The 25,970-nt window shown below is 44.5% G+C and overlaps 1 protein-coding gene across 1 annotated transcript in view; it reads right to left on the reverse strand.

Moving 5' to 3' along the window:
* FAM163B (family with sequence similarity 163 member B) overlaps positions 1–25,970 on the reverse strand; it is a 56,816-nt gene that overhangs the window by 26,090 nt on the left and 4,756 nt on the right. The gene's annotated exons all lie outside the window — the stretch shown is intronic.

Consider the following 25,970-nt stretch of genomic DNA (forward strand, 5'->3'; position numbering starts at 1 on the left):
TCATATAATTTTTTTAACTTTTTTTAATTAAACCTATATTCTGCTCTGGGAAGCTCCAGGGGGGGAGGGAGTGGGGGTTTTGGGGAGGGTTGGGGAAGGGTTGTTTTGTTTTGTTTTGCTTTGTTTTTGTATTGTATTGTATTGTGTTTTTTTTGTCTTTTTGTAAAAATTTATAAAAATTTTTAATAAAAAAAGGGGGGGTTGAGCCTACACATTCATTATAGGAGAAATGGTGTACTACAAAATACTTAAAGTCCCTACAACCCTGTAAAAAGCTTGGACCAAAATATATAGGGCCTTTTCCAATTAAAAGAATCATAAACCCAGTAACAGTAGAATTAGAATTACCAAAAACTCTCAGGCAAATACACCCAATTTTTCATTGCAGCTTGCTGAAAAGCGAGCATCAGTCATCTTTACGGCCAAAAATCCCTCCCACCACCACCTCCAATCATGGTGGAGGGCGAACAACACTTCGAAATAAAGGAAATCCTTGACTCTAGGAGATATCATGGAGCGACTCAGTACCTAGTTGCATGGAAACATCTCAACTAGACAACTGCCTCACAAAACGAATGGGTCCATAAATGTCATGTCAGAGCCCCGAAGCTATTAAAGAAGTTTCACACAGAGTATCCTAACAAGCCCGACTAACTTTTATACCTGTTTTGTTTTCTTTCAGGTGGATCTATCTTATTTTTAAGGGGGCAGGATGTCAGAATCCAATTATATTTCATCTCTAGTTATCAACTATGGAAAACCCCATTCCTGCCTTCTCTGGATTCTGTCATACGATGAAGGGAAGGGGGTGAACAAAGGGGCTTTATGCCCCTCACTTCCTTCAGTACACTTCAAAGAGACTGGATGTGGATACCACCAAAAGGACTAACCATAACAATGGGGCTATTACCTTTCATGTACTCCTCTCTGAAGTCTACCTCCTGTCGACAGTGAGAGAAAGGGGGTGGGAATGTAATGCCTGGGACTGTCGCTGGAAGGGGATGATGGGGTGGGCTACTGGGGAAATCCTTAAAACCTTGACTGGGAGAACTTGGACCCCAAGTCCTGTCTAGAATGCCTGCAACCAGTTTCTCTTAATAAAGATGCCTGTTGGAAGAAAGATTCCAAGTGTTCTGTCTTCTTAAGATGCAAAGTGGGGTGGGTCCTTACACTGACATTTCAGTTTCACAACAGGGAATTTAGTTCTTCCTTTCCCTTTAATTATTTCATGTGCCCCAAAGACTGATGGGGGGGGGATAGACAGAATCACCTGTTCAAATTCCAGGGATACTTTTATGAGTAACACAACACAAAATCGTGGATTATTCCACCCCACCCCCCCATGCCCACTAATCTTGGGTTGCACCATGTCCCAGATGTGGATGGCAGAGCAATGTGACCAGAAGGCCCACCAGGCCCTTCCTGGCTCTTTGCTTGATGTTCGTTATGGCTTCAGCTCAGCTCAGAACCTGCTAGGTAGCCACAAGCACCCTTGCCCACTCACGCTTTCTCCCTAATCCACCACACCTCCTACCAACTTTTTCTCTCCCCACCCCCCAGAGCCAGAGATTATTCTCATCACAGAAACACATTTCACACATGCACAGAATTCAGCTGGGAACATCTTTTTATTTTCTTCCTAACAGATTCAGAGTCCACCTTTTTCAGATCAACCAAGTGTTTATCCATTGGCTGCAACAGGAATTTACACTTGGGCTGAGTGAGAGAGACTGGTACAAAGTTACCAACCATTTAAGGCAGGACTAGAACTCACCTTCTCCTGGTTTTTAGCCAGGAGTCTTAATCCCTAGAGCAGTGGTTCTCAACCTGTGGGTCGGGACCCCATTTGGGGTCGAACGACCATTTCATGGGGGTCGCCAAACAACGCAGTCCGCCATTTTTGTCCCCTTTTCCTTAGCTGTGCTACTCCCTTTTATTCTATTGGCTTTTGAAAGCCAATAGAATAAACTCTCTTGAATAGAGTCTAATTCTATTGGCTTTCAAAAACAATAGGAATTGTCCAGGCTGTCTCTGCCCTGCTGAGCCCGTCAAAAGTCCCATTCTGCAAACGGGGCTGCACCAGTTGAGTCGTCCTCGACTTACGACCAGTTGAGTAGTCCTCGACTTACGACCAGTTGGGGGTCGCGGCATTAAAAAGGTTGAGAACCACTGCCCTAGAGCAAACTTGCTCTCTACTGGGAACATCTCTGCTTGGCAGAAGTTCAAAAACAGAACTTCCTGTCTAGACTTTTGGAGGGGGGGGAAGGCGCTTTATTTGGGACTCTGCAAGCTTCCAGAGCGATTGTGCACTTCATTGGACATTTGTTCACTGGACCTCACCAAGACCTTTGAGGCATATGATAATACACCAGACAGGAAAATAAGTTGAAATAGAATCCCTTCTACGGATCTCTGATTGCCTTATGCATCCAAAGAAGTGAGTTCTGTCCAATCAGAGCAAAATGTATTCTGTTACATCTCAGCTTCACTACCTCACAAAGTGTGTCTGAAGTCTTGCCAACTGTTGGGCTCTTGCAGAGGTGGTGGTTGCAGTTTTCCAAAGCTCTCCAAACAGGCCAGCCTGGAACCCGTTGCAGGGAACCCGGGGACTGTGCTCAGGGCTCCCCCTTCTGGGGCTGCCGGGATTTGTTTGGCCTGAAATCCAGAACAACCACCAGGTGGGTGGGGTTCAAGGCTTGGTCTCTGCTAAGGTCAAGCTCTTGGTTTGAGCCAAAAGCTCTTCTCTTTCCATGGAAGGATTCCTTCAAAAGATGAAGACTAGAGAAGAGCAGCTTCTCTTCCTCCGCAATCCCCCTCTCCTCCTCACAAGACGCTCCAGTCGAGATAATGGGGGGAGAGAAATAAGTCTTTTTTCAGTTAAACACAGCAAAAGAACACACTGCAAACAGGGAAGAGAATTTACAGTAACATTTCCTGCATTAACTCTGTAGACCTAGAAACTTGAAACTCTAAAGCCCAAGGGGAGAAATTCAAAACAGGAGACGTTCCACATGGAGAAATTCAAAAACAGAATTTCCTGTCTAGACTTTTTTTTGGGGGGGGGGGAAGCTCTTAATTTGGGGCTCTGTAAACTTCCAGAGCGATTGTGCACATCATTGGACATTCGCTCGCTGGATTTTGTTTTGGCTCCTTAGCTCTGCACCCACATTTTCTCACACTGTGTCATCCCTTATTGCTCCAAACCAGATTTCATGGTTAGTTTGGTTAGTTTTCATGTTGTGTCTAAAATTACAGGTGAACAATTTAGAGTCGTGTGAAAAAGTCAGAACACCTGATGTAAAGTGTTTTCCTTAACATATGTGGACATATCGATATTTTATCCTCAAACAGCACAGAAAGATAAAGGTGATGTAATTGAACAACAACAAAAACCCTTTGGAAAATTGCCTTTGCAACCATTCATTTAACAAAAAACTGACAGGCATACCACTTCCTTCTGTGGAAAAAGCAAGTAGCATCCCCTTGACTGCCCTGCCTGGTATCGTGTCCCCCCCCCACACACACACAGACATCTTCTCCAAGAGCGCTGCTGCTGCTGCTTGTAAGGGCCAGTCTGGGAAGGCCTTTCCCCCCTCCCCCAGGCAGAGGGTTTTCCACTGGGTGATGGCTGGGGGGGGGGCTTCCTGTACACACAGCCCCTTTCCCACCTGCCCCCAAGCATCTCCATGGAATTGAGACCTGGATTCTTCCCAAACCCTCTGGTTCTTTTCCTTCCTAGGAGGATTTACTGGCACATTTAGAAGGCCTTCACTGGGTTGTAAGGTCTGCCCTCAACAAAGCCTTTGAAGCTGATGCCCTGAGGATGAACTGCCAGGTGTTGGGGGGGGGCAGCCTCATGAGCTTCTTCCAGCGAAACGCTGCCTTTAGTTAAAAGGTTTGTCTCCTCATCCATCTTAACACAAATTCTGGGCAGCTTTCAGGCAAGAATAAAATCATCTTTGCACAATAAAAACTAAAGGTAAAAAAAAAAAAACAAAATTAAGGAAAAGCTGAAAAATCTGACAGCACAGCCACACTCCCAGTCTAACCGCCCCATCCCAGGGTTTGGGGGAAAAGCCAGGGCAGGTTAAAGGAGGGAGGGCTGCCAGATCCCTGGGGGGAGAGTTTTTGGTCTTAGCCAAACATGATTCCTAATACCATCTCTGCCTCATCTGCCAGAGCACCCGGATGCCTTTTGTGGGCAGCCGAGGCTGCCTCCCTGCTGATTTTATTTGTGCAACTCCTTTCTTAATGGCAGACTCCAGTGCTTGGATAACAGTAATGGCCACCAGACATCACAGGGTGGCATTCTGGGACTCTTAGAGACTTGGGTCAGCATCTGCCTCCACTCCTCAAGCTGAACTGACTGCAAGGGCCTGTCCTGGGACAAATTGGCACTTGTTTCAACTCTTGTCCTCTTTAGACAATGATGATGATAATAATAACAGTGGTGGTGGTGGTGATAAAAAGTTGGAAGGTACCTTGGAGGTGATCTAGTTCAACCCCCTGCTCAGGCAGGAAACCCTATACCATTTCAGACAAATAGCTGTCCAATCTATTCTTAAAAACTTCCCGTTGGAGCATTCACAGCTTCTGGAGGCAGGTTGTTTCAATTATTAATTGTTCTGACTATCAGGAAATTTCTCCTTGGTTATTGGTTGCTTCTCTCTTTGGTTAGTTTCCATCTGTTGCTTCTTGTCCTGCCTTCTGGTGCTTTGGAGAATAGCTTGACTCCCTCTTCTTTGTGGCAGCCCCTGAGATATTGGAAGGCTGCTATCATGTCCCCCCTCATCCTTCTCTTCGTTAAACTAGACACATCCAATTCCAGCAACCGTTCTTCATATGTTTTAGCCTCCAGTCCCCTGATCATCTTTGTTGCTCTTCTGTACACTCTTTCTAGAGTCTCAACATCTTTTTTACATCGTGGTGACCAAAACTGGATGCAGTATTCCAAGTGTGGCCTTACCAAGGCATTGTAAATTGATATTAACACTTCATGTGATCTTGATTCTATCCCTGTTAATGCAGCCTACCTGTGTTGGCTTTTTTGGCAGCTGCAGCACACAGCAGCTCCCTCTCACAGTTATTACTATTGAGCAAGGTACCACCTATACTATACCTGTGCATTTGGTTTTTCATCAAATCACTGATGAAGATGTTGAACAGCACTGGGCCCAGAACAGAGCCCTGGGGCACCCCACTACACACTTCCCTCCATGTAGTTGCGGTTCCATTGAGGACCACATGCTGAGTACAGCCGGTCAGCCAGCTACGAATCCATCTGGTGGTGATGCTGTCTAACCCACATTTTTCTATCTTGTCAAGTAGTAGGTTGTGATCTACTTTATCAAATGCCTTACTGAAGTCCAAGTAAATTATATCTACAGCATTCCTCTAATCCACTAATTTTGTCACCTAGTCAAAGAATGCAGTAAGATTTGTCTGGCATAGCTTCTGATTCCGGTTTGCAGCACTAGCAGATGCATAGGGACAGTCTGCTCTCCACCGTCCGGTTTTCCTTCGCCAAAAGACCCTGGAAAGGGTCGAAAGTCGCCCTGGAGGGGTGAACACTGCTGAGGAGAACCCTCACATGAGCGTGGAAGGGTGGCAGCCCTCCCACTCGAGCTGAGGCAGCTCCTTTGGATCGACATGGAAAAGACTGGCCATCAACATCTAGCTGCGCCAGCTGAAAGCCAAAAGCACTATTAAGCACAACGAAGCACCGTGGAAGATCTGGTGAGACCCTTCCTTTCCTCTCTTCTACCCTCACTACCTTCCTGTAAAAGTCGCTGAAATTTTCCCCCCACTCTTAATACAGCGGCGTTTATATGTTTTGGGAATTTAAGCTTGGAAACTAAAGAAAAGAATAACTATTTTTTTTTTAACCAAATAACTGTTTTTTTACATTTTGGATACTTTGGGGTCCTAAATGTTTTTACTATAGAGACTGAGCATTTTATCTATCTTAATTCCGAAAAATACCCTCCTTGCTTTTTCTTTTTTAAACTATATAAAAGCATAATTGCTGTTGTGGAAAAAACTTTACAGCCTACTGGGGACATCTTGTGGTGAAACTTGGTACAGCAATTGAATTTCTCTGTTAAGCTTGTTGGCTCTCATGATTTGTCCTTCATACTATCAGAAAAGATAACTGGAAACAACTGAGTGGTGAGAACAACTTCTAGAAACTGTGGAGATGGAAATTGGCTGATTTTTTCTAAACATACCCTCCTCTAAAAGACTATCCTTAATTACTATAGAAATGGAGGAATCCTACCCACAGCTTAACTACAAACTTATACTTGAAAAAATTCTTGAAGCCACTGAGTTAATGAGTTCTACAGTAAAAGCCAAAGGTGTTATCCCCAAACCACAAAGTGATCTTCAGACTCCAATTGACCAACTTGTAACCAAAAAAACAACAGAAGAGGAACAACCCATCATTAAAGAGGACTTTGTGCAACAACATATACAACCTATTGAGAACCTTGATGACCAAATACTGACTCTAACCAAAGCACCAGCAATTCTCAAAGCAACAGGATCTGAACAATAACTACAATATACTGAGAACCTTGACAATCTAGATAAGCAAACAACAATGACAACACTGGATATGACTTTTCACTTTACTCAGAGTAAACTGGAAGAAGAAGAACAAGAAGACCAGACTGAACTGAATATAAACACTCTAAACCAAACATGGAAATTTTTTTTATAAGAAATTTTATTGTTTTTTTTTTCATTTTTACATCAAAGTGCTTAAGAAACAACATGGTGATGGGGATATCAATTGTTCAAAGACAAAATCATACATATATAGCTCAGGTTAGTTCATTAGAAGTTCCCTCTGTATTTCCCACATATAATATTATATATTCATATTAATACATTTCTAAATTGAGTTCAATTAATCAAATCAATCATCAATCACATTTCAGTTATAAAAATCCAAGTCCTGTTTTTAAGCTTTACTAATTTACAATTACCATTGCTTGAGCTAGGAGTTGGACTAGAAGACCTCCAGGGTGCCTTCCAGCTCTATTCTGATTGAATGGCTGATCTCTGAGGGTTTGGCAATTTTCTTAAATCACTCTCCAGGCTCACAGGCACCCACAAACTCTCTGAGGCCTCAGCATTGCTGATCCAGGCCTGGTGATACTACCTGCTTCAACCATAAAGAGCCAATCAGACTAAATGTCTGACTTTTCAATAAAACAGCCTCCTCACTGATAATAAATGTTCTGATCGTTTTCTGGTTTCCCTGATTCTAATTTTAGGTTTTTGAGGTAGTGATAAATATAAGAGAATACTTACTTTTTCTACATACAAAATTTGCATTTATGTTTAGAGAGTGTAAAGCACGATGAAGCGGTATATAAGTGCTATTGCTATTTAAATTATAAAATGAAGCAAATGTAAATGGTGGGTCAAATTTGTTATATTAAGGTCAACTATCCCTGAGAAGTTAATCTCACCTGGATTCATTTCACCCCTTGGCGCCAGCTTTCAAAACTGGGGGTTTTGGTGGAGGCCGAGGGCAAAGACAGAAGATCCAAAACAGCTCCAGCCCTGATGCCCTGATTACCTTATGTGTATTTGCAGATACACAATAATGGTGATGCACTAGAATGATTGTGCACCACTTAGAGCTTAGCAGACTCCAGATCAGCAGGACCACCATGAAGACGGGACCTTCTCACAACAGACCACCCTCCAGTTATCCCAACATGCACCAAGTTTAGCTGAGCATCTGAAACCAAAGCTCTAGTTATGCATTATCTAAATTGTTACTTTTTCAAAATTCCCTAATAATTGGCTAACCATAGTACAGATACACAACATAACCTACATACACACACCACCTGATTCAAAGAAATTCTTCATGGCTTACTTCCATCCTGCTCCTACTTCAGACTTTTATTGTGTTTTAAAGCCACAGAATAATTTTCCTTTTTACAGAATTTTATTTGTTAGGCTGTTGTGCACACAAGCAGCTCAAATTTTTGTCCCAAACTTTTCATCTGAGGCTGAAGAGTTTGGGAATTTTGTTCTGAAAGACAACACAGAATGCAAAAAGTTGCTGATTTGCCCACCAGTCCTGATGCTTTCAGAACATCCCTTCAATGACCTTCCATCTGCTCTGGAAGATAACCCAGGTATCATGCTGCTGCCAAGGAGCACATTTGCGCTCAACAGAAACCGCTTACCAATGTTTTATTAATGCCTCCAACTATGTCTTCTCAGCCAATTCCCACCTTCTCTAGATGTGACTGAAGGTCACTATATTTTATCAGTCAGACACCAGCTGCCAACTAATTGGTGAACCATTTAATCTAGCCAGGCACTTAGAGGGACTTCTATAATGTAGTTTCATAATTGGTGCAATCACCACATTGTGAGGGCCAGCATCCACATTGGTGCTGGTTTTGCTCCCGCTCCCTACAGCCTGGAGAGAATCATGTTTTATCTCCAAAAAATAAATGTAACATTTTCACTTTGCAGTTGGTTTGCTAAGCAGCCAAAGGACTGTTCTCTAACTAGTGTGTGCATCACCGTTTTCTCCATGGACTCAGAGGACCAAGGCAAGAGAGAAGTCTAGCTTTTGTCTATCCACTGCATGATGAAGGCCTCTTCTGCATGTTTCCAACCAAGACAGTCCCGAGCTTTCTTTTGCCAACTGGGCCCACAAAACTTGCTGATGTCATCAAAGGGGCTTAAAAGCTGCTATTTCTAAGACAAAGCACTGACTTTTGGAGGGAACCCTTGCAGGAACTCCCAGTCATGGCACAGAAGTCCCCTCTGCCACAGGGCACCAATGCTCCAAAGTCTGAGCTGCAGCAGGACCCCAGGAGAACTTCCTGCAATGGCACATTTGGTAGATTGGTAATAGGTAAGTTGGGATGATTATTTTTTAAATTTTGTTACTAGTCAAATAAGGAAGAATTACACCAGTTCTGAATAGTTGACCTATTTATTTATTTATTTATGAGACTTATATACCGCTTTAAGTGCAAGCACTCTCTAAGCGGTGTACACCAGTAAGCAATGTGTATATATATATATATTTACACATACTCGGCTCTTACACATACACCTCTTTTTTAACAATCAAAAATTGACTGGTTTGATTTATCCAACCATTCCGAAATACCGTTGCTGCTGCTTCATGCAAGGCCTATCTACAATAAGGCCTACCATGTCAATGATTTAATTATGGTTATGAGGCTGACCTGGGAGGGGGCATGGCACAGGAGGGCCATGAAGAGACCCTCTTGGAAATGTTACCACTAGGGTTTATGTGGCATCAGCTGCAACTCCAGGCAGGAGCAGTGGAGCAACTCCATTTGCACAAGCAGCAGGCACAGATGGCAGTGGGACAATGGCAGTCGAGCCCTTCATGATCGTCTGGACAAAGAAGTCCCCATGCCTCTGCAGCTATACTTCTCTTCACACTATTAAAAGGCAGATTATGGGAATATGTTTGACTCATCTGGGTTAAGCCAAGAAATGCTTCCTCTGAAAATACTGGGCAGTGGCGGTGGCAGCAGCAAACTGCTCACAATGAGTAAAAAAAGTTGCATCTATCAAGCAGGAGCACCTGACTTCTCTAAATGGCTTTTGAGATGTTTAGGCACAGCCCTGCAAGATCAAGATGGTCATTGCACAGCGCTTTAGGCGGTGCCATTTAGGCTGGGATTATGGCAAGAGGATGGTGAGTGCAGTGGAAAACACACCTCCATAGGACAGCTGAATTCCACCCAGCACAACCGTTTCCCTCAATCCCCCTCCCAAATTATGGCACCCTCATCAGTGACAGACATACAATTGAAAAGCAGTAGAGATTCCATCATCTCTAAATATAACTTAAAATTAACTATAATAATAATAATAATAATAATAATAATAATAATAACCCCTGCTCGGGCAGGAAACCCTACACCATTTCGGACAAATGGCTGTCCAGTCTCTTCTTAAAAACTTCCAGTGTTGGAGCATTTACTGCTTCTGGAGGCAAGCTGTTCCACTGATTAATTGTTCTCACTGTCAGGAAGTTTCTCCTTAGTTCTAGGTTGCTTCTCTCCTTGATTAGTTTCCACCCGTTGCTTCTTGTCCTGCCTTCAGGTGCTTTGGAAAATAGCTTAATTCCCTCTTCTTTATGGCAGCCCCTGAGATATTGGAATACTGCTATCATGTCCCCCCTTGTCCTTCTCTTCGTTAAACTAGACATACCCAATTCTCGCAACGTTCCTTATATGTTTTAGCCTCCAGTCCCCTAATCATCTTTGTTGCTCTTCTCTGTACTCTTTCTAGAGTCTCAACATCTTTTTTACATCGTGGTGACCAAAACTGGATGCAGTATTCCAAGTGTGGCCTTACCAAGGCATTGAAGAGTGGTATTAATACTTCACGTGATCTTGATTCTATCCCTCTGTTAATGCAGCCTAGCACTGTGTTGGCCTTTTTGGCAGCTGCAGCACACTGCTGGCTCATATTTAAGTGATTGTCTACTAGGACTCCGAGGTCCCTCTCACAGTTACTACTATTGAGCATGGTGCCACCTATGCTGTACTTGTGCATTTGGTTTTTCTTGCCTAAATGTAGAACCTTGCTTTTTTCACCATTGAATTTCATTTTGTTAGTTAGTGCCCAGTGTTCAAGTCTGTCCAGATCCTTCTGTACCTGAAGCCTGTCTTCTGGAGTGTTGGCTATTCCTGCCAGCTTGGTGTCATCTGCAAATTTGATGAGTTCCCCATCTATCCCTTCATCCAAATCGTTGATGAAGATGTTGAAGAGTACTGGGCCCAGAACAGAGCCCTGGGGCACCCCACTACACACTTCCCTCCATATAGATGCAGTTCCATTGAGGACCACTCGCTGAGTACGGCCGGTCAGCCAGCTACGGATCCATCTGGTGGTGGTTCTGTCTACCCCACATTTTTCTATCTTGTCAAGTAGTAGGTTGTGATCTACTTTATCAAATGCCTTACTGAAGTCCAAGTAAATTATGTCCACAGCATTCCTCTGATCCACTAATTTTGTCACTTGGTCAAAGAATGCAATAAGATTTGTCTGGCATGATCTATTTTTGACAAACCCATGTTGGCTTTTAGTAATGACTTTGTTTGCCTCTAGGTGTTCGTTGATTCGTTGTTTGATTATCTTTTCCAGGATCTTCCCAGGTATTGAGGTCAGGCTGATAGGTCTGTAATTTCCTGGATCCATTTTTTTTCCTTTTTTGAGGATGGGAACTACATCAGCTCTTTTCCAGTCCTCTGGTAGTTCCCCTGTGTTCCAGGATCTTTGAAAAATATAGTTCAGTGGCTCCGATATCACATCTGCCAGTTCCTTGAGAACTCTGGGGTGTAATCCATCTGGTCCTGGCGATTTGAACTCATCTAGGCTGGACAGGTGCTCCCTAACCATTTTCTTGCCTATCTTAACTTGTGTTTCTGTTTTGTTTTTTATGGCACTATTTTTGATAGGTTGGTCTGTTTTTTCCCTTTGTGTAAAGACAGATGCAAAAAATGAGTTAAATAGTTCTGCTTTCTCCCTGTTGCTTGTCACCTTCTTGCCACTTCCACCCACTAATGGACCAATCATTTCCTTCACTTTTTTCTTGTTTTTTACATGTTGAAAGAAGCTTTTTTTTTTTTTTTTTTTTTGAATCCTAGAGATCCTGAGGGGGGGGGAAGTGCGTGTATATTGTATTAACAACTGAATAAGCTACAACCATTGCTAAAATCGGTAAACAAAATTCAAAAGTGAAAACAATGGTTGTTGCTTCTTAATTTCATGTGCCCAGCTTTCCCTGGTTTGGGCACTGGCCACTGAGTACGTCAAGGTTGAAAAAACGTTATCCTGAAAAAGCACAAAAGGCAGAAATGCAGACTTAATGAGATGGAAGCTCTCCCTTGGATCTTTTTTTACCCAGGGAAAGGGCACCATTCTAGCTGCCTGCTGGGCCTCATGGGGAATGTAGTCTTCAGAAGTACACATCCAATGTTGGTTATTCAATTACATGAAGCCAGACGAGAGTGTGACTGAGAAGAAGCAAAGGGAGACACCATGTTTTTTACAATGAGAAGGGAGACCCAGAATCACAAGGCAGGAGGTCTTCTGCTCTTGCCCAAGGCAGAAGCTCTTATATCATCCCGGCCATATGGGATTTCTTGCCTCCAATGAGGCTACCTCTGTCCCACTGCTTACTTATTCTCACAGTCAGAGTATTCCTCCTTAGTTCCAGGTTGGGTCTCCCTTTAATGAGCTTCTACCCATCGCTTCTTGTCCTGCTCTCCGGCACTTTGGAGACTAAATTGATCCCCTCCTACCTCTGAGAGCTCTTCAAGGATTGGACGATGGCGATCATGTTTCCCCCTTAAGTCTTCTCTTAGTTAGGCTAGACAAACCTGGTTTTGTTAGCTATTCATCATAGAGTGTGCTTTAGCCTCCAGTCCTCTGATCATTTTTGCTGTTCTCTCTGCACTCTTTCCAGAGTCTTGGCATATTTTTTTGTATTATGGCGAACCAGAATTGAATGCAGTATTCCAAGTAGAGGCCACACTAATGTAGCATAGAGCAGTACTATCACTTCTCATGATCTTTTATTTTGACTTATTTTGCTAAACCCTGGATCAGATTTCCGGTTTGTTTTCCTGCTAGGCTGTCTTGCCAAGGAAGCCGAGCATCACCAGAATTTCAATCTTTGCAATGCTGAGTCACAGAATCTCAGATTTAAATGCATCTCCTCCAGCTGCACGCTCTGTCTTCCCCATCCATGCACTCTGCAGCCAGGAATCAGGTCAGTGCTGGGGCGGAGGGGCAGGCTATAATACGGAGTGGAGATTCCTGCCAGGCACCACCAGAGAGAAGGGAGACATCCGAGAGGTAGGCTAGCTTGGGGTCCTCAGAGAATCACCAGCTGCAGCTGTGTTACAGCCCACCCACCCCCCGAGATTTTTATTTATTTATAGTGACTTTTAGAAATAAATTAAGGTACACATACAAGCACTCCCTTCGTCCACATACAGCCATGGAGGAAATGAAAAATTAAGATGGAAGAAGGCATGCTGACTGAAATAAGATTCAACAGTAGCAGCAAACAGATCAAAATGGGTTGATTTCATAGGAATTAAGTATTTTTCTGCCAATGACCTTTAGAGATAAAAAAAATGGGTCGGAGATGCAAAGTGCTCCTCTGTTAATGTGATTGCTGATTTTGGGAATTCAGGGAATTCTTCTTAGCCAGGTTTAAACACCCAAAAACGCTGTCCCTGCCTTCAGAAAGAAGCTGCAGCATCTCTTCCCACTGAGGGTAGCTGATAGGCTTCTCTAATTTGGAACAGCTGCAACTTCTGGGCCCTTCTCAAAGGAAACTAGTTAAAGATGACATGGAATCATCAGGATGGGTTCAGCAATGGTGTCACCTTTGCCTCGACCTGACTATGACTCCATTTTATGAGAAAGAGTCTTTACTAAAAGTCAAGTGCAGCGTGCAGTACAGTAAGGCCTTTAAAGCCAGATCTAAGGTACATGCGCCAAATTTCCAAGCATAATTTCCCTTTCCAAGGACCCTCCACCCATTAGTCCTTGACTGTCCAATCATATTCAAACTAGATGTTGTTGGAACTTCTTGGTATACAGCTACATTCCTTTCTGAGCAGTTGTCCTTGAATTTGAGTCCCGCCGATACAGTAAAGTATGGGCGTCTCCTTCCCTCCCCTCTTAGTTGACTGGCACCGAAGCAAAGGTGTAAGGTGAATGTGAGGTGGCAGTTCTGATGAAAGGGACACAAAGAAAGTGGGTCCTCTGAAGACAGATCAAAATAGATGAGTATCCTGAGCCCCAAGAAGAGATGACTCCAGGAAGACTGGTTGGTTTCTAATCAGACACCTGCTGGAAAACTCAGCTGACCAGGACCATAAGTCCCAACATTTGGTCAGATGTTTTGCAGAAAACCTGAAGAAAAAACCAGGGATCAGCTCTCCTAGATCTTTACAAGGGCTGCTTAAAAAGATCAAAGCACTGGAATCTTTGGGAAGAAGTAATCACGTTACCTTCCGATTCGTGTTGTTAAACAAACAACACTCAGAAACAATGGATTTCAGGAGAGGCAATTTCAACAAGGGCTACTCAGGATCTCACGGGCAGAATAAAGGCAGTGTCATAGTTCCATTAGATGAAACCCATCAAAAGAACTTCAAGGCAAAATTCTTCCTTAAAGAACATCTATTCAGGAAACAAAATATTGACACTGCATAGTTGCACATTCAAGGGCTGTTGCCACCCCCTCTGCTGCTGCACTCCCAACTGGTGGCTGTGGCATCCCCAGTTGCTGCAGGCCTCCCAGCGGTCCCGGCGGTGGTTGCTGCAGCCTCCCCAGTTGCTGCAGGCCCCCCAGCGGTTCCTGCCAGCCCCACTGTTGCTACATTCCCACCTGTAGCTGGCCTCCCGTCGGTGGCTGCAGCATCCCCAGTTGATGCAGGCCTCCCAGCAGTTGTTGCACATTCAGGGGCTGGTACCAGCCCCATGCTGTGGCATTCCCACCTGTGATTGACCTCCCAGCGGTGGTGGCTGCAGCATCCCCAATTGTTGCAGGGCCCCCAACAGTTGCGTTGCTCTCACCTGTTGCTGCCCCGCCAATAGATCGCACAGCTTTTGCATTATATTATGTTGAACGCTCACATCTGAGTCTTCCCCCTGTGCAGGCTTGGGCTTGGATGGTGCCAACAGTGAAGCTCTGGGCTGTGGGACCGAAGGTAGCGACAGTCAGGGCTTTCATGGTACCTGTGGCAATCTGGGCTTCTAGAGGAGCAACAACGTCTCGGGCCACCGTGTTCAGATTGGCAGCCGGGACTGTCCCTGCTTGTAGGGCTGGAGGTTAATGTTGGTGGCTTCAAAGACGGGGAAGCTTGCTTGTGCTCCATAGGTGGGGCTGGGGCTCCTTTTAGGCACAGATTGGTGTCTGCTCCACCAATCATCATGATCACTTGCATGGGAAGAGTGAGAGATTTGTTCTCCACTCTTCATCTCTAGCCCCTCGAACCTCTCCACCAACTTCTCCACCGATGGGCTACAGGCTGCAGACAGGTACTTCCTCTCTCCTGAGTTCTCAGTAGTTGTTGATTTCCTGACTCTCCAGCGCTCCGGGGAACACGATTCTTGAGAGGTCCCCTCTTGCAAATCAACTTCGGTCACTTTCGAAGAACTTGATTTTGGTAGGATCGTCTCGAGGGGCTTGGAGTCTCCACTGGGCAAGATCCACTCCGATGACCAGATCAGCTCCCACATTTTGGGTCTCTCCCCCAGCTGTAAAGTCTGAGAAGGTTCCTTCTCCACCAGTGTGCTGGCTTGCGCTCCCTCCGCTGAGGCGGCAGCCATGGCTGGGGTGCTGGATCCAGGCACTCCTTCCTTCTCCGTGTTGAGATCTTCCCCGAGTCTTTGACAGCTTATCTCTCGACTTAGGGACGGTGACTAGAGCTCAGGACCCAAGGTGGTTAAGGTAGAAAATGTTAGTTTTGGGGTTAATCTCTGTAGTGCCGATACTTTGTTTCCCAAATAAATGTTCTTTAAGGAAGAATTTTGCCTCAAAGTTTTTTGATGGGTTTCATGACAGGCAGTGCAGGATGGTTGGCTTCTTCTCCAAAGCCCACACAGCCACCAACCCCGAGAGGCAGCACTTATGCAGGGACAGCTCTCCACTGAGCTAAGGCACATATATGCAAAAGGAGTATTACCTGCAGAGAGGAGTTCCAGCAAGTAACAAATACCTGCAGGGGGGGGGGAAATAAGTGAAAGTGCAATTCAGCAAATAACCTAAAGGCAACAAAACACAGCTTTTTGGGCTCCATCAGTAGAAAATCAAAAGAAAGGAAGGAGAGGAGAGGAGGTAACAGGCAGACTTTACCTCATTTGCTTTGATCTTGTCCTCAAAGGGAAGCTTGTTCAAAAGGATCTACTGTAAGCAGGGCAACTGATAAAAAGGAGAGGGCAAAAAAGCTAATTGGGAGATGGTGATGTTCCAGGGGTATCTTAACTCACAGTTATATTGCAAAAGCTTGAAGGAGCTGTCACCTCAGAAGCTGTAATGATATGTGGGAATGGCTGGACCCAGAGAAGCTGCCCAAGGAACAGCCAGAGAGTCTGCAGCTGCCCAGTGGGCACAGCCAGAGGCTCAGCAGGGACCCTCTCAGTGTATAAAGGAGACCACAGCAGGAGAATTGTGCTTCCAGGCTTGCACATTTCTGCTAACATAAGCCTTACAATTGGCAATCTGGTAAGGTTGACAGAACCTCTTTTTGTGGCAATGAAAGCACCAGTGAACAAGAAAAGGGCAAATGATGTTGCTCTCCTCAAAAAGGAAAAGAATTTGGATAATTAAAGACCAGTCAGTCTGACATCAACATTAGGCAAAGTTCTGAACAAATTATTAAGCAGCAGATTTATCAGCATTTAGAAAAGGGACAAGTCATGAAAAGAAACCTCACCCCTTTTAAATACAGCGATCTGCTTAATTGACCATCAGAAGGCAGTGAACATAATGTACCTTGATTTCAGCAAACCATTTAAAAAAAGCCTCTCATGAAATTCTGATACAAAAGAGGAGAGGATGTGGGTTCAACAGTGTTACTACTCATAGTAACTCAAAGAGACCTATCTGATCAATGAACAAGAATTAGCAAGTGGCAAGCGGCAGCCCCACACCCTCACCCTGAGGACTGTGTGCTAAGACCTGTGCTTAGGAAGGCTTTGCTGAGGTCCAAAACGTTGCGTCTAGCATTGCCCTGATCTACAAGGGTAGTACTAGGTCAGAGAGGGTAGGTTTTTTCCATGAGATTTGTTCCTATCAAAGACATATTAGCTGCAGCATATCTGTCCAAGTCCTCCTAAATAGGTTGACTGTTAATCTGCTCCAACACCCTGCCCAGTGCAGACATCAAACTTCTTTTCACTCTTGAAAAAGGGATGTTATCTTTCCTTCTCCCAATAGATTAACAATAGAATAGAATAGAATAGAATAGAATAGAATAGAATAGAATAGAATAGAATAGAATAGAATAGAATAGAATAGAATAGAATAGAATAGAATAGAATATTTTTTATGGGAGAGACACTCTTTGTCTGACTCCTCTGATGAGACCTGTCTAGTATGGTTGAACCTCTGGCATAGCTCTCATCTTCCTCAGAGTACACAAGCCCCACAACCACGTCAAGGTAGTGCCTCACTACTACTACTATTATTATTATTATTATTATTATTATTATTATTATTATTATTACTATTACTATTACTATTACTATTATTATGGATTATCGCACAGTCAGCCAGATGTTCAGACTGGATTTGGCATTTTGTCTACTTATCGAGTCCTTACTCAGGACCTGGGATAGGCAGATGTGGATGTTTGATGGTATTACAGATATCGTCGCAGGATGGAAGCAGTTCCTAGTAAGGCCGCCTTTTGCAATTGACTAATATAGAATAGAATAGAGGACTGGGGGGAGATGGAGGAAACTGCAGCAGGAAAGAAACAGCAGGTAGAGGGTCTTTGGGCATGCTGGAAGCTGGTTTTTGTGACCCTATTCAAATGGGGGGGGGGAGCAAAACAGAAAGTCCAAGAGGGGAGTGACAAGAGACCTTGGGAGACGATGCTGAAGGAGGAGGAGATCTGCTCGGCTTCCAGGGATGAGATGCCACACCTCCCTTCTGTTTGAGACGCTTAATGTGCCAATTTCCTAAAATGACTTTCAAAAGTGGCACCTTCCAGGTGCTGGATCAGCACAGCCTCTTCCCCCAGTTTTGCAACCTGGCAAAGTGAAGCAGCTCCAAGATCAACACAGTGCCAGCCAATCGGATGACCTCACAGTCCCCAGGTTCCCAGTGTGGCTGCGACAGAGTGGAGTCCACCAGGGCTTCTCGACAGCCTGGTGGCTCTGCTTCTGCAGCTGGCCTTCCAGAAAGGAAGAACTCCTGCTGCAACTCCTCCCCCCACTGTCCTCTTGTGCCGTATGGCCTCCCCCCCCCAGGAGGTAGGCAGCAATAATTGCAGATGGCTGACTGACTCTTATGAAAGAGCAGAAACTGTCCAGCCAAGTTGTCAGAATCCCCTTCAATGTTTCTTTTTGGGGGTCTGCCATTCTAATGGGAGGGGGAGACTTTTCTCTGCTGGGAGGGGAGCTTGTGGATGCATTTAATCGACTTTGTTCTTTCTCAACTTTGATGTATCTCTTTGGGTGCGAAAAGGGGAAAAGAGTGTTGTCTCCACTCAGTTGTGAAATCTAGTGAAGCACCTGGGAAACGTCCCTTATCAGCTCCGGTTCTTTCTTTCTTTTTCAATAAATATTTTATTAGGTTTTACAAGGTAAGGAAAGGATGAGATCAGTATAGGTATTAGGTAGGGTTCAGGGGTGGGGCTAGGGTAAAGGTCAGTACAAAAATGGGGTTGCCCCCAAGGATAATTCCACACGTTGGCAAGCAGATTGTTGTCTGGATACAAATATTAAGTAACAGTAATTAATATAATGGTAACTAACTATAATCAATAACAATAGCGATAATCCTAAAAATAATAACTAGTCAATAGGTATCATTCATCCTATTAATTTTCATAATCCTTTCTCACTAGATCGTGTTGCTAACCATTGATAAAAAAATTTCCCATGTTTTAAAATAAACTGATTCTTCTTTCTCTTTGATCTCTAAAATTAAATCTATCCATTTCTTCACATTTTAAAATTTTTGTAATTATAATCTGATCAGATGGTAAATTTTCATTTTTTCAAAATTGGGCAAATGCTATTCTCGCTGTTGTCAATACATGTAATTTTTTTTTTTAATTTATAAGCCGCCCCACTCCCGAAGGACTCTGGGTGGCTAACAATAAAAAACACATAAAACATAACAAACAACAATACAAAAACAATCATCCAGGGGTAAGGTTTTATAAACCCCAGGCCTGCCGGAAAAGCCAGGTCTTAAGTAGCTTACGGAAGACCAACAGGGTGGGAGCGGTCCTAATCTCCGGGGGGAGCTGATTCCAAAGCGTAGGCACCATCACAGAGAAGGCCCTCCTCCGCGGCCCCGCCAAATGGCACTGCTTGGTCGACGGGGCCCGAAGGAGGCCCAGCCTGTGGGATCTAACCGGACGTAGGGAACTATGAGGTAGTAGGCGGTCTCGCAAATAGCCTGGCCCTGAGCCATATAGGGCTTTAAATGTAATGACCAACACCTTGAATTGGACCCGGAGACCAATAGGCAACCAGTGCAGCTCACGGAGGATAGGTGTAACGTGGGTGTATCGAGGAGCACCCACTATCACTCGCGCGGCTGCATTCTGGACCAACTGTAGTCTCCGAATACTTTTCAAGGGTAGCCCCATTTAGAGCGCATTGCAGTAGTCCAAACGTGAGGTGACAAGGGCGTGAGTGACTGTAAGGAGAGCCTCCCGGTCCAGATAGGGTCGCAACTGGTGCAACAGGCGAACTTGTGCAAAGGTCCTCCCGGCCACAGCCGTCAAATGATGTTCCAAGTAATATTAAATATTCATTCTCTTTTCCATAGTTAAGTCTTAGTATTCGATTCTCATAACAACCTCACACCTGTGAATTGGCTGGACACAAACTGGACAGTTGGACTCTGGGATGTGGTTTTGTGAACCAAAGGTTTAATGTAGCAATTCGCATGGGAAATCTTTAGATCTTGCTTTGCTCTCCTGCTATCACTAACTAACTCTCAATAAAAGTTCCTGTTTGAGACAATGCCAATTTGTTCTACTTTCTTGGGAGAATTAGCTGAGGCAGGTCCTTACATGTATCAGTACTTAATTGAAACAAATTTAAAAGAAAAACTAACATAAACACAAAGCGCAACTTTGAGAGTGTAAATACTAGAATGAATTGTAACTGAGATTGAATAATTATTGGGATAATTTTCAGTCTGGGATTCATAGCTGCTATTAGATACCTATGTTAATGGTCATATTTTTCTTGGTTCCTTGTAGAGCGAGACAGATTTTGAAATTAAAAGCCAGAATGAATTAAGATGTGCAAATGTATGGATTCATCAGTATGTTAATCCACTGCAAACACAATTGGAGGTGGAAAAATTCCTCTGTAATGCAGCAGCAGCAGCAGCAGCTTCCACAAGCATATCTTACAAAGATGATTTCGAAGACAAATCAAGTTAAAGGGTTCCAAAAATGCAACAGACCCTGCCTCTATTGCCCAGTGCCACTCTCCAATGTGAAGACAGTCCAGAAATTCTGACTGCCCCACTCCATTTCTATGACTGGCTTCCCTTCTTGTCAGCACTGCCATATCTACAGTAGGCTACAAAAATCCATACTTCTGTTGCTATCCAGGTGCTCTTCCTTGCCCAGAAAGCCAGCATAGTGTAGTGCTTAAGGCCTCATGCTAGAAACCAGGAGACAAAGCCAACTTGGGGGGGGGGAGGAAGAGGAGGAAGAGGAGGAGGAAAATTTCAGACCAGCCTATTGATCCTGGTCTGGTTGAAGGCTCCCATCCTTTGGAGGCAGGTTCCCAAACTGACTCCTCAAGAGGCAGACTGGCGCTGGCTGTATTCAGAGCTGAATGAAGAGAATCCATAAAGCCTCAAAAAGAAACCCAACGTCTCAGAAAAGAAGGCTAAGATAGGCTTCACCCCCGACCACCTGGAGAGCCCCCTCCACTCACATCACCCTTAACCTCTCTCCTGAGGATGTGGTGGTGAGTGGTCTTGGGATGTCCGTGAGTGGACAGAGGCTTTGGTCGGCTTTCCAGCTGTCCTGAATGACCATTCACCAACCAATGCAGAAGTTCTCCAGTCCAGGGGGGTCACCTGGGCTTTTTCTGAACACTCGTCTATTGTTCTTCAGAAAGAGTGCTAAACCTATGCCCCAAAATAGCCTCAATGGCAGGCCCAGGGAGGAGAGGTACTAGATGAGGGAAGGGCTATGCTTCCTAGAAGGCTGAGCACCAATGTGGTGCTTTTCAAAAGCATGGAAGACTCATGCTGGGAGAGAGGAAAGTGCCCCCCCCCCTGGAATAGCTCAGAAGTTAAGCTGCCTCCAGATTAATGGTTCTGCGAGGCTGCCTCACTGTGCCAGGTCAGCGCAGGAAGAACACAGCAGCAGGAGGCACCAAGAGCAACAGACTCCCAGAAGGGCCCCCCGAAGGGGTGAAGGTCATCCCAGCTGCCCAGCAAACCCAGCAGGCGCCTCGGTTGAGCAGCAGCCATGGAGGAGCATGCTGGGGGCAGAGGCTTTCTTTAGGGACAGGGGCAAAGGTGTCCGTGCGCATGCTGGACTTCTCCAAGAGAGCCACACAGAGAGAAGGTTTATATCTCTACTGATGGAGCATAGACTGTCAGACGATGGCACTCAACCTGTGAATGAGAAAGGCCGAGGACCCCTCAGAGCACTAATGGCGTTCACAACATGGCTACCTGAAAGTCTTCTGGAGGTCTGGGTGCTGATGACCAATTGACGTAGTCTAGGATCAGGCATTTCCAGCCAGAAAATCACAGGGTTTATTACTAAGGGCATGAAAACAGGCCCCTCAAAGGAGCAACGTTGCTTCCAGAGGAAAAACAGCACAATGCAATCACTGACCAGATAATAGCAATTAGACTTCACGGACAGCCCTTTAATAGGACAATGATTCAAATTTATGTTCCAACCATGGAAGCAGAACGGGAGGAGGTCGAGAGTTTTATCATCAGGTTCAATCTGAAATCAGCCAACCATGAAGGGAAGAGAGGCCACTTGTTGCTCGAGATTGGAACGCCAAAGTTGGAAACATTATGGAAGAAAACCTCAGCCAGGGCGAGGTGGGAATCCAGCAGATGCTCTGGGATGGTTGCTCTGGGGGGCAACGCAAGGTGCAGTTTGCTGGCCAGCACTAGTGTTTGTTTTTATGCTGTGAGCTGCCCAGGGTTCCTATATGTAAAATGGGTAGGCATATAAGTCTCTTATAGAAATAAAAAAGTAATAATTTAAATTGGATTACACGCTACAGGAAAGCAAGATACAGCAGGAGAATGATTTTTATTTTTGCACATCCCACGATTCCTTCCTGGTTAACCATTGTCCGAAAGTATTTCCTGGCCACCTTGTGACTTGACTACTGCAATGCGCTCTGCATGGAGTTACCTGGAAGCCTCAGCCGGCCCAGAATGCAATGGGACCAGCAGTGCTCAGGATGCTCATCTCTGCTCCATGAGCCGTACTGGCTGCTAGCTTTCTTCCAGATGCAATTCAAGGTACCAATCGTTACCCTTCATGGCATGGGGTCTGAATACCCAAGGGACTGCTTGTGCCCTGTAGTATCTTCCTAGCCAATTGGATCTGGCAGGGCTGGTGCACTCTAGGTTCCTTTGATTAGGTAATACTATCTGTCTGTTGGGCCCCCAGAAGTGGTCCTTCCCTCTGGTAGCGCTGTCTACCCTCTAGCTTTCTCCCCACCCCACATGCCTCAAAGGGGCCTAAAGACCCGGCTCTCCTGAGCAGTGCAGGTTGCTTATTGTTGTTTCCTGGTTTTCAACATCTTTTGCCTTTTGCTTTTATTGTTTTATTGTGCTCTGAAATTGCAAATTGCCCCAATCAATCAATCAATCAGAACAACACTGAAAGGGACCCTACCTTGGGGGGTCTTCTAGTCTAACCCCCTGCTCAAAACAGGAGGCCCTATACCATTTCAGACAAGCAGCTGTCCAGTCTCTTTTTAACTGTCCAGTGATGAAGCACCCACAACGTCTTAAGGCAAACCGTTCCACTGGTTAATTGTCCTCATTGTTAGGAAGTTTCTCCTTAATTCCAGGTGGCTTCTCTCCTTGATTAGTTTCCATCTGAATCATGCAGTGTAAACATTTAATTATAAAGAAAATTAAAAACAAAAACAAGCTCTATATGTTATGAATGCTACTGGCCAGTAGGAGGCACTATGCGACTGGTTTTGTCTTTATTGAAACTTAACAGGCATAGGTTCAAACTTGTTTTCCAGGATTTGCCATGGTGGCGCAATGGTTGGAAGGCAGTATTGCTGGCAAACTCTGCCCACAGCCACAAGTTCAGTCCAGATGGGCTCAGGGTTGACTCAGCCTTCCATCCTTCCAAGGTTGGAAAAATGACCCAGACCATTGGAGTAAATATGCAGAGAATGCTGTAAAGCAGTGTTTCCCAATCTTGACAATTTTAAGGCATGTGGACTTCAACTCCCAGAATTCCACAGCCAGCTTTGCTGGCTGTGGAATTCTGGGAGTTGAAGTCCACATGCCTTAAAGTTGTCAAGATTGGGAAACACTGCTGTAAAGCACTGTGGAGCAGTATAAAAGTCTAAGTGCTATTTGGACTCTAGGCTCTCAGTGACTCCACAGTGTATCAAGTTTTTATCCTGTGTCGGCTGTGAAGTTGGGGCTGGGACATACACAAGGTCTCAAAAGCCCATGAATTACTGGTCACAAATGAGCTCCTACTAGTCAGGAGCAATTATAATACCTGTAAAAGCTAAATAAAAACCTCTTAAGGGGAAAGATTTTAAAGCTTCCAGCACAATCTGACAGCATGTAATAAATAAAAAAAAAAGACCGTAAGAAGCCTGTGTACGTGGACTTCACCAAATGGAGCACCCAGAAATTGCATTAACCATATTATTGGGACACAGAGATGGAAAAGCTCAGTTATATTAGCAAAGACATGCCTTGAGGCTGCCTGTGGACCAGACCACACACTGCACGTGTGCAGTTCCAAGTGAAGCTAACGTGTCTACAATTTGATCTTGAACAAATGTTATCAGTGAGGAATAGTTGTGAAGTCCTGAACCTCCCTGTTAAGGAACCAGAGAAACTGTGGAATAAAATCAAGACGTGGACAAGGAAGGAACCTGAACAAAACATTTGAAAGACTGTTAGAAGCCTCAAGAAGCAATCTTAGAACAAGGCTTACAAAGACAGCTGAGATGGAAACGGATGCATACAAACCAGGATAACTTTCCAAAGCTCTCCAAACTCGGAAGGAGGCTGCACACTCAAACTGGTGTGCTAAAAGACACCAATCTATAGGTGGAAACCACTTCAAAGAATATCAAGCAAAATTGAAAGATGAAATTCTGTACAGTAGAGATATCAACATCCAAGAAACCTCAGAGGATCTTCCCTGTTTACAAGAAAGTTTAGAAGACAAAGTTAGATCAATATTCTGGTCATTACAAAGTCAGAAGCCCACAGGAATTGAGGGAATAGGGACAGAAATTCAAGGTGCAACAGAAGAATAAAAAAAGGTGCTAACTAAACCAGGGGTCCCCAACCCCCGGTCTGTGGACCAGTACCGGGTCATACATGCCAGCAACTGGACCGCACAAACAAGCAAAGCCCCATCCGCGGGATGCAGGCAGCACACAAAACCACGCACCCTCCTGTCTGCAGAAAAACCTCTCTCCACGGAACTGGTCCCTGGTGCCCAAAAGGTTGGGGACCTCTGAACTAAACTATGAGGGGTCCTTGCTGCTCTCTGAGCTCGGTTGTTTCCTCACAGAAGTTTCATTACTCAAACTAGTTAACATTATCAGTGACTCGCATTGATGATGTTGCATAGTTTGGTAATGAAACGACTGTAAGAAAACCAAACTCAGAAAGCACCAAAGGCCCTTCATTTCGACCCTGAGCTACAAATGTTCTCCTTTATTGGTAACTAAAGTATGCTAGCAAATCTGTAGAACAACTCACTGGGCAACAGTTGAGGAACTCAGATACTTATCAATGCCAACAACAAAAGAAGCAGCAGTCAAAAAGTATGCCAAAGACTTGGTAGGATAACTTTGGAAAGATATTCAGATTTTTTTTTAATTTATTCAATTAGGCACCGCCTATTTCCAAACTGACTCAAGTGCATTGTTCAATAAAATCAAATAGATAAGCTCTATGGAAGCCAAAATTGGTCTTTGAAGAAGCAAGATAGAATGCTGATGCTTTTAAACCTTGCTGATAAAGAAAATTCCTGAGAATATCACGAATAGCCAAGAAAACAATGAATGGATCAGTCCAAAAAAACTTATTTGAAGCATAAATTACAAGGGTCAAATTATCAATATGCAAACATCCAGGAGAGACTGGGGGGAGGATTTGATATTGTGGTTAAGGCACAAAGCTAGAAGGGTTTGAGTTCTAGTTCTGCCTTAGGTACAAAGCCAGTTGTATTAGGAAGAAAGGAAGGAAAGCCACTTCCAAAAATGTTGCCAAGGAAACTGCTGTGACTTGTCCAGGCAATACCCAGGAATCAACACTGACTTGAAGGGGCAAAAAAAAAAAAGCAAAGACTCAGCTCCCTTGAGGACCAATCATAATGCTGGTCTCAACTGCAACAGCGATGGGTGCACATTGGAAGAGCCCAAAGGCCAGTCTGGAAATCGATGATACTAAACATGGTTAAGGGTTGGCACTGACACAATAAACACGCAACACAGTCCATCATAAATGAGGCCAAGGCAAAGTCTGGACTGGGAGTGTTTCCCCAGAAGCCTCATGGGCAAAGTTGGTGAGGTCTCCCCACTGCACTGTAATTCTCCAAGTCCAGGTAGCAAGTGGCTGCGGTCTTGAAAGATGCTCCCTCTGAGTCCTGGGCCTTTGTACTCTTTGGAGGTACAGCCTATGGATATACCTGTGCAATCTGGGCTGCCTGCAGGACTGATGCCCAAGCTCCTGGCTCTTATCTCACCGTCAAGTTGGAAAGAATAAAAAGTGTTGACTAAGAGCTGAGTGGGGGGAAAAATGCAATTGAATAGACTTGAGAGGTTATCGCAGCATAACCTGCACAAAGCTCTGGTGAAACAGCTTGATCTGCAAGTGAGCAGAATGATGAATCTGCTCCCTTCGGAGTAAAGCAGCCACGGGGGCTCCACCTGCAAAAGGCAAAGGGCTGCTTCTCCTGGGAGTTCATTTTTAGGACTCTCCCCCAAACCCAACCTGTTCTGTGCGCATT

Source organism: Crotalus tigris, unplaced genomic scaffold, assembly GCF_016545835.1.
Source record: "Crotalus tigris isolate CLP2741 ecotype Arizona unplaced genomic scaffold, ASM1654583v1 scf7180000018958.179846, whole genome shotgun sequence".
NCBI classification, from domain to species: Eukaryota; Metazoa; Chordata; class Lepidosauria; order Squamata; family Viperidae; genus Crotalus; species Crotalus tigris.